The sequence below is a fragment of the Oryctolagus cuniculus genome, chromosome 2, assembly GCF_964237555.1.
Source record: "Oryctolagus cuniculus chromosome 2, mOryCun1.1, whole genome shotgun sequence".
NCBI lineage: Eukaryota > Metazoa > Chordata > Mammalia > Lagomorpha > Leporidae > Oryctolagus > Oryctolagus cuniculus.
The window spans coordinates 137,334,425-137,347,573 of record NC_091433.1 but is presented as its reverse complement, the minus strand read 5'-3'; the positions used below and the strand labels follow the sequence as shown (position 1 = coordinate 137,347,573).

Below are 13,149 nucleotides of genomic sequence, written 5' to 3'. Positions count from 1 at the left end.
AAGGCAGCTGCTGCGAAGCTGACTCACTCTTTCCACAGCATCCTGAAGGTTCTATTCTAGTCTAGAAGGGAATATGCCTTCAGGCATAAGCAGGGTGCAGAAGTGGCTGTGGCTGGGGCCTCAATTAGCATTTCCTCTGTAACTTGTCAAGGCCCCAACAGAAGAGCTGGGGAAGGTAAGAAGGAGACAGACATCCTGTAAACATCAGCTCAGCCCAATGCCATTGACACCTCTTTTCAGAAGTGCATATGCATCATTACCTGTGTGTGTACACAACAGCTATTTCATTACCCTGAGGTTAAAGCCCAACTATTAAAAACAAATTACACTTGCTTGGGCCCTAATTGGAACAAACCAACTACATAAGGGCACTTTTGAGACAAACAGGAGAAAACGGAACACGGATTTAATATTAGACAAGGTTAAGGTGTTACCATTAATTTTCTTAGGTGTAATAAATGGTATTGTGGTTACTGTTTTAAAAGAACTTATTGGGGCCGGGTTGGGCCACTGCCTATGATGCCGGCGTCCCATATGAGCACTGGTTTGAGTTCCGGGTTCTCCATTTCTGATCTGCCTGCCTGCTGATGCACCTGGGAAAGCAGCAGAAGATTGCCAGGGTGTTGGGATCCCTGCACCCCACGTGGGAGACCTGGATAGAGTTCTGGGCTCCTGACTTTGGCCTGAACCAGTTTCAGACACTGTGGCCATTTGGGGAGTAAACCAGAGGATGGGGGATCCCTCTCTCGTACTCTCTCTGTAACTGCCTTTCAAATAAATAAATCTTAAAAAATTAAAAGTACTTATCTCTGAGATACATACCCTGAAGTATTTTAGATGAAATGGGATGAAATATAGGACGTGCTTTGAAATACTCCAGCCTACCTCTTCCTCCCGATAAAAAGTGTGTGTGGGGCCGGCGCTGTGGCATAACAGGTAAGGCTGCTGCCTGCAGTGCCGGCATCCTATATGTGCACTAGTTCGAGTCCCGGCTGCTCCACTTCCAATCCAGCTCTCTGCTATGGCCTGGGAAAGCAGCAGAAGATGGCCCAAGTCCTTGGGCCCATCCCTGTACCCGCTTGGGAGGCCCAGAGGTAACTCCTGGATCCTGGCTTAGGATCAGCACAGCTCCAGTCATTGCAGCCATTTGGAGAGTGAATCAGCAGACAGAAGCCCTCTCTCTCTGTGTGTCTATCTTGCTCTGTAACTCCAAAACTCTGCCTTTCAAATAAATAAATAAATCTTAAAAAAAAAAAAAAAAGTAAAGTATGTGTGGTGGGGTGGAGGAAACTAGGGTCAGGGATACAGTGTCCACCGAAAAAAGATTTAAAAGTAAAACAGTTTTATAACAGTAGGAAAGACAGGCCGTTACCATGGCTCTGTGCCACTGTGGCCCCTTGGGGTGACGCCTCTGTCCTGGAGGTCTGTCGGTGACAGAGTCGGTGACCCAGCAAGGAGCTCTACCAGGAGAGCTTTCACTCTGCCACCTGAGATACTGGCTGTTAAACTTGGCTGCACACTGGAGGCACCTGGGAGGTTTCTGTTGCTGTTTTAACTGGTGCCTGATTTAATTGTCTGGCTTGAATTTCTGGATTTTTCAGAGTTCCCCAGGTAATTCTAGTGTACAGAAAAGTTTGAGAATTAGTGCTGGAAGCTAATGGGGTGATGCAGGGAGAAGTCAGAGCTAAGTGTGGAAGGACAGTGGCAGCAGGATGCTCTCTGCCGGAGCTTTTCTGGGCCCCTCTTGGCCTAATCACGTCTCTCCAGGGCTCCCAGTCTGGGGTCTGGGCCAAACTTCTATGAATTACCGGTGCAATCAAGGATGGCACTACAGCTACAGGGAAAAACAGGGACCTGGCAAATAGAAGAAAACCAGAAGCTGGGTCTACGGTCATCAATATCTGGATCGCAGTACAGACCAAACATCCCACTGGCCACTCCCCGTCAGGCACCAGAGCATTAAGCATTAATATGCATCTTGTATTAATATATAATCCATCTATCCATCTCAGCTGCTGAGTGTTGGAGCCCTAACAGCTGGCCCTATTCAAGCAGAGAGGAACTAGAACTCCTCTCAGGAATCCACCCTCGCCTGATACAGGGACCAGGGACCAGGGACATTTTCGTGCATCAGCTGTACATCGGTATACTTCTTGTGGCAAAGGGGTTGTTGTTAACTGAGATTCTCAGAGCTCGGGAAAGGTGGAGAGTTTGCATCTGTTGAGGCCTCTCTTGTATGTAACTCCTCCGACTTTCCCTCCTAACAAGCCTGTCGCACTTGGCAAAAAAGAAAGGAGGCCCAGGGGCTGGTATGGTGGACAGCAGGTTACAAAGCCAGCTTGCAATGCTGGCATCCCATACCAGAGTGCCAGTTCCAGTCCCAGGTAGTCTGCTTCTGAGCCAGCTTTCTGCTAATGCGCCTGCCTGGAGGCAGCAGATGATGGCCCAAAGACTCGGGCTCCTGTCACCCATGTGGGAGACACAGATGGAGTTCCTGGCTCCCAGCTTTGGTCTGGCCCAACCCTGGCCATTGCAGGTGCATGGGGAAGGGGAATGAATCAGTAGATGGAAGATCAATCTCTCTCTCTCTCTTTGTCGCTCTTTAAAGAAGAAAAAGAAAGAAACGAGGCCCACGTAATCTTAAGTCGTCATGCCTGAGTCAGCATGAGCAGAGAGATCAGAGGTGGGATTTGACAGAGCTCAATGTCAAAGCCCCACGTCCTCCCCGATGTGCTTCAGGACAGACTGAACTCGGCACTTCCCATTTCCCCCAGAGGGCATCAAACTCCAAATAGTGCCTGGCACCCTGCCCTCCCGGACGCATGTATTAGTCACCGTTGAACCTGAAGACACAAAGCCCTTGAAACTTCTTTACCATTTTTCATGGGGACATGCATTTGTCCTCCAGCCCAGGTGTGCCCCGCTCAGTACACGGTATGACATCACAGGGACAGGGATGAGTGCTTCTCACACCCAGCAGTACAATGCTTGCTGAGGATGCGACCTGTGGGCTCTTCCCTTAACACACACCCTTTCCTATTTGAATTCTGTAAGTCACAAGGCAAGTCAGGTTAGGTTAGAAGTCAGGTTTGGACTCTACCCCTTGGATGCTGGTGACCTTCTCTTATTGGCCCTATTTGCAGCTATACAATCCCCAAATGCAAAGGCCACTCAGCTCATGCTATAACTTACAGAGTAGATGCCTGTGACGTCAGCATCCCATGTGGGTGCCAGTTTGAGTCTCAGCTGCTCCACTTCCAATGCAATTCCCTGCTGATGCATCTGGAAAAGCAGCAGCAGATGGCCCAAGTCCTTAAACCCCTGCCACCCACGTGGGCAACCCAGATGGAATTCCAGGTTCCTGGCTTCAGCCCGGCCTAGTCCTGACTGTTGTGGCCATCTGTGCAAAGAACCAGTGGATGGGAGAGGTATTTGTGTGTATGTGAGTGTGTGTGTTTCTTTTTCTGACTCTGTTTTTCAAATAAAAAAATAAATCTTGTTTAAAATCAACTTTGATATAACAAATACTTAATATTGCCAAGAATGGCCCCCATAAAAATATATTTTATATATAAATATATACATATATGTATTTTTTTCCTGAAAAGAGCTCGAAAAAGGCATCCAAACATGTTTCAAAAACAGGTTTGGAATCAAGATGAATGTGGAACCTCCCAAGGTGAGGTTACGGCTTTCAAAGACACAATATTCAAATCCAAAAGTACATGCTCTGATGTGTGTTTGCCTTAACACAAAAACTTCAAGCCACAAGATTATATTTGCTGTCACATTTCATATATGATTGCAATTCATCATGCAAGCATTAAATGGCATTAATGATGAGCGTGGTGAAATGCTAGCTGGCATTTACCCAATGTGGCAAGTACGCCCTGTCTTTCTTTAATTTTCAAAGCAGTTCTTTGAGGGAGGTACTCCTCATATCCCCATCTTAGAACTGGGGAAACTGACAGCCAGGTAATGAAGAATCTGACCTATGAAGCCATCAAGACATACAACCAAACAGCAGGCCAACTCCAGAGCGCGTGGCTCATTCATAGGCCTGGATCCTGGAATACAACAGCCCGGGGGGGTGGGGGTAGAGGACTTCTGCAGCACACAGCAGGAAACAAGCCAAATGAGAGGGAGTCCTCCCAGCCAAGGCCAGAGGAACCCAGTGCTCCTCACTCTTAGCTGGGTGGTACAGTGTCCGAGTCTGCACGAGGACATGTGGACTAAACAAATGCTCGTGCAGATGGAACCATGCAAACACGGAGTCAGTCTGCATGGAGCAGAGACTCCTACATGGTGAAACACTGGCTCTGAAGTCGCAAGGCCCAAGTTGCACCTGTGCCCCATGGATTTCCAGCTATGAGTTCACTCATGGACAACTTATTCTATCTCTCTAAACTGCAGTCCTGCCATCTGCAAAAAACAGGGAGACAAGAGCATCAGAGTTTATCAGATCGTCACACTGGTTAACTGTACTGTGAAGAGGCCCTGTGCATTGTGCCTGCATACAGCAAGCACTCCATAAATGTTGACTCCCATGATGATGACTCCAGCAGAGGTCCAGGATCTAAGAGACAAGGGGGACAAACCATGGCAAAGTGAGCAATGCTTAGTGTGGGGCTGGAAACAGGACCCCGACACAGGTGCCCGCTCAGGGAGATGTCACTGCGTGACAGCACACGAGAAGCTCACAGCCCAGCAAGCTTCTTGCTGGCCCCTCCGCAGTCACTACGAAAGTCCTCCTTGTGACAGGGAATTCTCTGGGGCTTTCAGACACCAGCGGAATTCCCCACCCCCCTCCTGAAGTGCCAGCCTGACGCTAGGTGACTGCTTGTGGGCCTGGGGATTTCTGAGCTTCAGATCCACCTTGTGTTTTCCCAACACGTCCACAGGACTCCAGCAGGGGAAGGGGGGGAAGTGGCCTGCAGCGGTGGCTTCCCAGTTCCTGAGACAGCCTGCGGGGGTGGGGGTTCCAGGAAGAAGCCTGGGCAGAAAAGCAGGTGAAGAAGGAAAACAGCTGGGCGGGAGGGAGGTTAGGGGGAAAGGATCAGTGCGCTCCTACATCTGTATACATGAAATACATGGAATTTGCTCACTTTGTATACATTTTAAAAATTGGAGGAAAAAAAAAAAGAAAAAAAGGAAGGCAGGAGAGATGCTTTGGGAAAGGGTTCTTAGAAATTCCCGCCACTTAGTAAGGGATTCACTTTCTGCTTAGGAAGAGGTTGTCCCCCGCTTTGCCCTGGGCAGTCTTGGGCTGGGTCACTCCCTCAGCAGGGCCAAGGGCACAGGGGCCTCCTCTGGGAACACACTCCCTTTGAAGCCACATTGGAAGCTGAAGTCACTCACGGCATGGAGTAGCAAGACAGTCCTGCAGAAATGAACTTGAGCCACGTAGGCTTTTATTTCAAGTCTCCTTAGCAATCACACTACAAGAGCACCAAAAACAACACAGGTGAAATTAATTATAATGACATGTTGACATAACCCAACATATCTAAACTATTTTCCAACAAGTAGTCAAAATAACGTTATTACTAATGAGATACTTTAGATTCTTTGTAATAAGGCTTCAAAACCTGATGTGTAGTTTGCACTGGCAGCTCAGGTTGGTTTACGCTAGCCTCATTTCAGGGGCTCGGCAGCCAGAGCCAGGGGCTACGACAAGGCGCAGCACCGGTCTACAGGCCATGGCTGGTACAGCAATTCCCAGTGGAGCCACCTGAGTCTCCGGTGCCTTGCGGTGGTACTGTTTGAAAACTGGGCATCCCAGCCCCACCTCGGAAGGCGTCAGGGAAAGGCAGCTGGCCTCCCTCCAAGTTGTGCTGCGGCACAAGCCGCCGCCCACGCAGCCGGTCACCGCGGCCTCTCTGCAAGAGCCATACAAGAAGGCGTACGGTATAAAAATACCCACCAGCGTGCTGGCTTGGGGTTTGTACGCACAAATAGCGGGAGAGCAAGGAAGGCTCCCCGAGGCAGGTGGACTGGGGCTGATGAGTAAACCACCCACCCACCTAACGTGACCAAGCTTGTCTATTTGTCAATCGGGTCTGAGCTCGGGCCAAGCTGCAACATGGCTAGGGAGGGAAAAGCACCATGTTCTAATGAGTGATATTTTGAGCTCCTCAAAGGAGCAGGGATTTCTTACCCTCACCTTCCCCTGTGCAATTCAACAGGACATTTAAAAGTGAGGCAGACACCCCTGGGACTCTGGCCTCCCACTTAGAGGAGGTGGACTGACATGCCTCTCAAAATCTACAGGAGGCCACACCCCACCTGCCTGGGCTTCCTGGGTGCAGGGATGCGCCTCTGTGGGTTGGTGAGACTCGCTGGTGTGCCTAACGAAAGCTCTCAAAGAAGCCTGCCCCGCCCGTGTGGAAAAGTTCTCTTATCATTTGGAGAAAATAATTTCAGGCTGGGTAGATAAACATGTACAGGAAATACTTCTATAGAGGTCTTGATCCTCTGAAGATTAATAACCCACGGAACTGGAGACCAGCCCCAAACTCAGAGGAAATAGGCAAGTTATAAAAACAGGAAGAACGGGAAGTTTATTTTTGGATGAATATTTGTTCTAGTGAAGCTCTCGGTGCTGACAGAGACCTTGATCTGCAGGTCACTTGCTGCAGCCGGGCAGCTGCCGCGCCTGTGTCCACAAGCCGTCCCTCCACGGATTTCCGGGTCTTTGGGGAAAGGGCCTCACCCACTCTTGCAAAACATCTGCTTCGCTGCACTGGCTCCGGGACTTCTTTCTCTGCATTCCTGCTGGGCTCCTACAGCCCATCTAAAACCTCTGCAGCAGCCCGCGCGGCCTTGGTCCCCAGTGCTCAGAGCCCACCCATCTCCAGCAGGAGTGAGAACCGGGGTTCTGTCCCAGCAGGATGTTACCAGCCTCCGGGCCTCCTTGCACCACCAGCCTTGTCACCCTTCTTCCAGAGGAAAGCCACATGTTCCCAAGTTGGACAGACAAAACTCTCCCTCATCTGGTCCAAACCCAAGGTTCTAACTCCATCTCAGGCAGGAGCAGCTGCATGATGTGCAGAACCTGATGCAAAACGAAAACTGTTTGGGGCCACCTTCTGTTCAGACTTTATTAAGAATTTCAAGTCAGCAACAGTAGCGCATTTAGTCCCGTGCGAGGCCCAGTGTGACAGCACAGACTGCATATACCTGATGCTACTCTTCCCTCTGAGAAAAGCCTTCCCCCTCTCCTAGCCCTCCTGAACCTCATCCTTCCCCCAAGGAAGACTTCAAGACAAGGAGATCCGTATCCACCCTCTCGGGTGACCCATTCAGATGCTCCCTCCCGGGTGCTCTGGTTCCAGCTTAGTGGAATACTTATTAACTTGCCTCTCCTTCATGCCTCGGGTAAACAAGCGTCCCAGGGTCCCTTGCTTAGCATTTCCATGCACTCCCTTCTCTCCAGAACAAAACGAGGCACACAGTAGGGCCTATCCTAAGTTCCTATAAGATGGCCACTAGGAATCTTGCTTTTCCCCTTGTTAAGGGACACTTCCAAAGCCTCCTGTGACCCTGCCACCCTGCCAAGTAACAAGCTAAAGGAAAAGTAAACAACTCCCTAAGGAGATTTCTGTGCCCTCTGGAGGGTCCCAGGGCAATCTGAATAAGAACTGGCATGAACTTCATGGCCATTGTGAAATCTGCCAGGCTGCAGTTGTGGACTCTGGCACCTGCATGGGGAAGGGGGGGTAGACAGACGGAATTAGGGGATCAGCATTATCTACCCTTTTACTTCCATCCGCCTGACAGGAGGGAGGCAGAACCCAGAGAAAGAAAGGGTAATCTACCCAGGGCCATCGAAAGGGAGGACATGGATAAGAACCTGGAAACTTTAACAAGATCTCGTTTCCCTGCATATGATGAGCTTTTAAGGGAAAATGCTTAGGGCCCTGAATTTCCTTCTAAGCCAGGGTGCAGCCCTGGGGCAGGCAGCAGAAGAGGCAGATGATAATCACTACCCTGGTAACATAGACCTGCTTATTATTTTTCAAGAGGAAGAAAAACACTGGGGATCCCAAATCGCTTCCTAAACGTCCGGGCAGTGTTGCTTTTTCCAGCAATGGTCAAGTGATCGTGCCTGTGGGAGATGGAAGCAAAGCCACAGCGGGGAATGGTGAAGTGAGATGAGACAGCAGAGGCATTTATCCTGTGCGTCCACGGACCTCAGCCGATCTTCACCAGGCTTAACCAAGGGACACGTCCAACAGGCGCTAACAGTAAGGGCAGGGGTTGCAGAGGCACCACGTGCCAGGGGAGGGCTAGGCCGCTTATGCTCCATTCTGTCTCCCGTGGCATGGGTGTAACCTGTACTCCTGTACACAGGCTTCTGCACCCACAGGGTCTCTCCTTGAAGATGTAAGGTCATCTCTGATCCCCGCAGAGCCACAGCAGAGTTGCAAACCCAGCACATGCTTAACGCCAACATCATGAATTTGTCAACTGTGCCATCTGCATCCCCATTTTAGAGGAAGCAGATCATTCGAGATGCTCAGGGCATCTGTCTAAGGCAGGCCGGTTCAGGTCTGGGCTCTTCCGCTGCCACTCTGGACGTTCGGAGCACCTGGCTGCTTACGAAGTCCTGGGTAAAGAAGCACCTTCTAGAATATCTACTTAGAGACCTGGCTTTCCCTGCACACTTGACACATCACAAGCATGGAGTTCCCACAAATGGCTCTCTAAGAGCTCCTTTTTCCTCCTCCGAGGGTGAAGCTGGTTTTAATGTTCCAGAGAGACGCTTGCACCCTGAAGGCTTGAGTGAATACCCTGCACATCTAAAACCCCAAGGCAGGGTCTGGGGCCCTTCCTGCTGTGCCGGGGCGAAGGGCGTGTCTGCGAGGCATGACCCCAGCACCTTGCGTGGTGTGGTTACGTGCTAGCGGCTCAGTGGCTGCCGGTCCCTCAGCTGGAGTCACAGGACGCTGGAGCCAGGACCATCGTCCAAGTCTGCGGGATGTCTTCCTGTGCTTTCTCCATGAAGGAATACAACCATTGTTCTCTGGAGACAAAAGGGCCACGGTGAGGGCAGAGGTGGGCTCTCCCTCCAATACAGGCGGCTCCTGTCCGTGACTGACCATTTGTGACCCTCATCCGGGAGTTTCCAGGTTTCTACACAACATGGAGGTCAGTACACCCAGTGCTCCAGTTTACTTAAAGGAGCATAATGGCTAAGCAAATTCAATTCTGGTGCCCGTGAACAAAAACTAACAACAAAAATCTCCCAACAAACCTATCAAAGCTGCAAAAGTTGTCTTGGAAGTCAATGAGGGTCTACGTTGGAAAGGTTAGGAAATTGTGCGCATGTGAACTCCAGAGTGGAGTACTTGCTTAAAATAAACCAGAAAATATAAAATACTAATGTTTCCAATTTAGGTACATAGACTACAAAACCAGAAGTGCAAATTTGCCACAAACATAACCATCTAGAAAGAGGACCTGCAAACACTGCAAAAGCAGGGAGACCCTGCGGAAAAGCCACCACGATCCACCTGTGAGACACCCATCTGCAGGCTGAGTGCGTGCCTCACCCACAAGGTCCTGCTCAGGGCCTTGTTTTCATACAACCTGTCTGGGGGAGAAGCAAGTTCAATGTGAGCGAATCCAGAGCTTATGAAACAGAATCTGAGCCCTCAAGGTAAGGATCTTGTGTCTCCCACTAGGGGCGGGGCCAGAGACTTTATCGGTGCCCAGCAAATGAGGGTGAGGTCGGGGCAGCCCTGGCCAGCGTGTGGGCGGGGCCGCCCCCTGCCCTGTGCCCGCCTCCAGCATTCTCTGTGCTCCTACTCCAGCCTGGGCGCTGTGGCTCCATTTGTGGTGACTTCTTGAGCCCCTGAGAGGGCAGTGAAGGCCCCCAGGAACAGTTTTTCCATTTGCTTTCCTGAGAGTGACAGGGAGATGGTCTCTTCAGGAGCGGCAGGGGTGGAGTCTTCAGTCCCATCTGGTGACTACCAGTGCAGACAAGGGACCAAAGCCAGGAGGCCAGGGAGTGAAAAGCACTCTTCCCAATACACACACACAACCAGGCACACTCCTATAGTGTTCACGGACAGCCCCTGGGCGCCCAAAGCAAAACTCAAACCCTGAGAGCCGGGTCCAGTGTAATAAAAGTCCTAGTCTTTAATTAAATGGCCTTTCTCAGTGCAGCTCCTGGCCTACCCCTGGCCCCATTCTCCTTGGCCTAGGGGTAAAATTGGTGTCCTGGGCAGCTCACAAGCCCCCAGTTCAGCTAATATCCATAGGCACAGCAAGTGAGCCACGGGATTCAGTGGGTACCACCGGCAGGGGTCAGGGCGAAATCCTGCCATGCTGCTGGTCCTGGGGAGGGGCCCCGGGGTCCTGACTAGCCCCGTCTGCCCCCCACTCCAGCTTCCCAAGCCCCCAGCCCTCTTTCCTCTTCCACTTCCCAGCTCTGCCCCAGCATCAAGATTCCACCTGGGCAGGCCAGAAAATTCAGTTCTCCTCTCTTCTCACCCCACGGACGCCTCATCCCCCTTCCAGAAGCAGCAATGCAAATGCCTGCTCTTTTTTTAAGGAACATCTTGCCTTGGGAACCATAATCTTTCCCTTGGACACTAAACATTTTAAGAATACTCCACTTTAACGTTTCAGCAAGAACCTTCTTCTCTTCTCCCAAAAGAAGTATGTTGTAGGGAAGGGGGAGTGATAGATACTTTTGAACGTCACACAGCTTCTTCCAAACATAACACACAGACCCCAATTTAAATGTTTTTAGCTGAAAACATCACAGTCCCCACTGAAAATCAAGTAACTAAAACGTTCATATTTGTCAGATAATAGTTTTCCAAGATTTAAAAGCAAAAACATCTCTCACATCTAAGAAATGTCATGCCTGCATCCCCTGGGTGAAGAATGCCAGGACCTTTTAACTGCTCATTTACTGTGGCAAAACAAAACAGCCAGAAATTCTGCCACAGTCCAGACAACAGTTAGAGGTGTCCCTTGGTACAGACGGGAGCTGCTCTAACTGGATGACGGCTAGGAAGACCTCTGCCATGCACACATTTATGAAGGAGCTGAAAATATTGCGCTAACAGAAAATCTAGATTAAAAGAAAAACTTTTAAAAAAGTAATGCATCTTTTAAACTTGGAACATGGGTATGTGTGTGGCATAGCAGATTAAGCCACTTTCTGGGACACCTACATGCCATACTGGAGTGCCTGGTTCCAGTCCTGCCTGCTCCATTTCTGACCCAGCTTCCTGCCGATGCACCTGGAAAGGATGCAGAAGATGGCCTAAACAGGTGGATTCCTGCCACCCACATGGGAAACCCAGATGGAGTTCCTGGCTTGTGGCTTCAGCCTGACTTAGTGCTGGCCATTGTGGCCATTTGGAGAGTGAACCAGCAGATGGAAGGTCTGCACCCCCAATCCGTCACTCTATCTTTCAAATGTATGAATGAATAAGTGGATAAATGAAGTCTTAAAAAAAATAACCTGGGAAGTAAAGCAGGTTTCTTGAAGAAATATTTAAAACAGGTAACCAAAAAACAGTAAATACAGGGGCCAGCCTTGTGGCACAGTGGATTAAGCTGCTGCCTGTGACGCTGGCATCCCTTATTGGTGAGTCACTGGAAGCCAGTGGCAGTGCCACTGACCACTTGGGGAATGAACCAGTGGATGGAATCTCTCTAACTCTGCTTTTCAAATAAACAAAATAAATCTGAAAACACACACACACACACACACACACACACTAATCACTTGGGGAATGAACCAGTGGATGGAATCTCTCTAACTCTGCTTTTCAAATAAACAAAATAAATCTTAAAACACACACACACACTAACCACTTGGGGAATGAATCAGCGGATGGACTCTTTCTCTCTCTGTAACACACCAGAATAAAAACCTCCGCTGTTCCACCACCCAGAGACAACAGTGGGTGCTGAGCGATGCTGAGGATGCTCACCTGATGCTGTCACCCCTGCCTGTGTTTGGCCTCCTCCTGAAATCTGCAGAGTCCAGAACTCTCACAGATGATCGCAACACCTGCAGAGATGTCCGATGGTCTGGGCAGAGGTGCCCAGCACCACCTTACAGAGGAAGATGACTAACGAGCCAGACTTGACCAAACAAAGGAGAAGTATTTCCAGAAATAACCAAGGCTGCACCTGGACCCAGCCCAGGGCCACAAGACCATGTGCCAAACAGACAGAGCTCTCTCAGCAGCCGCTCTGCTGTGGAAATCCCCACCCAGGCGCCCTGCAGCAGGGGAAGATGTTTCCTCTGTGTGAGGCAAGGGCAGTCCTGGCTACAGCACTGGGGCTGAGGCAGCAGGAAGCTGAACCTGGCCAGCTCAGTGGGGGCAGGGCAGCCAGCGGAGTGGCGAGCATGGGCATCTGTGGCGATGTGGGGGCTGGTCAGCGGCCCAGTCTGAGACGCCGCAGGAGCTGTGTGACCCGGGTGAACCCCTCCATCTCTCTCTGCCTCCATCAATGGGCTGCGTCACAGGACCTGTGATGAACACGGCGGTAACCAGCAAAGGCACTTCCAGCACCATGTGCCACGTGTAAGCGCTGCTTATGTGATCGCCTGTTTATTTACTCTCAGGTCAGTCATCAAAATCCTGACTGTCTGACTACCTACCACACAGGCCCCATCCACGTGCATCCACATGTCACCTCCGTCAGCTTGGCCTTCCCTGCACAGTGGCACAACCTCACCTCGATACAGAAGTACTGGAAGGTGTCCGGTGCGTAACAAATCTTCTCAGGCAGATTAATCAATTAATTCATAAGCTTTTATTGGGATTCCGCTCCCAGGTGAGGTTCCCCGGTCTCAACAGGGCAGGGGCATCAGAGGTTGGGAGGGTTCCTTTTATAGATACAGGGCGTGGGGGTTAAAGGTCGAGGCAGGTCTGATCCTCATTGGTTGACCTTTAGGCACCCGTGGGGACCCTGACAAGGACTTTTCATCCCCACAAATGCGGGTAGGGACTCTCCATTCCCAGGAGAGTAGGCCTTCTCTCCTTGCGGATCCCAAAGCTACCAAGTACATCCGTATATCCGTCCATGTGCAGGGCTTCAGAAAGTTTATGGGAGGATGGGACAGAAGGAAAACACATAAGCTTCCTTCCTTCTTTTTTTTCCTTATGATTTCCT

At 50.4% G+C, this 13,149-nt stretch overlaps 1 protein-coding gene across 1 annotated transcript in view; it reads right to left on the bottom strand.

The window, feature by feature from the left end:
* Positions 1–13,149, bottom strand: part of SPRED2 (sprouty related EVH1 domain containing 2) — a 124,772-nt gene that overhangs the window by 74,819 nt on the left and 36,804 nt on the right. The gene's annotated exons all lie outside the window — the stretch shown is intronic.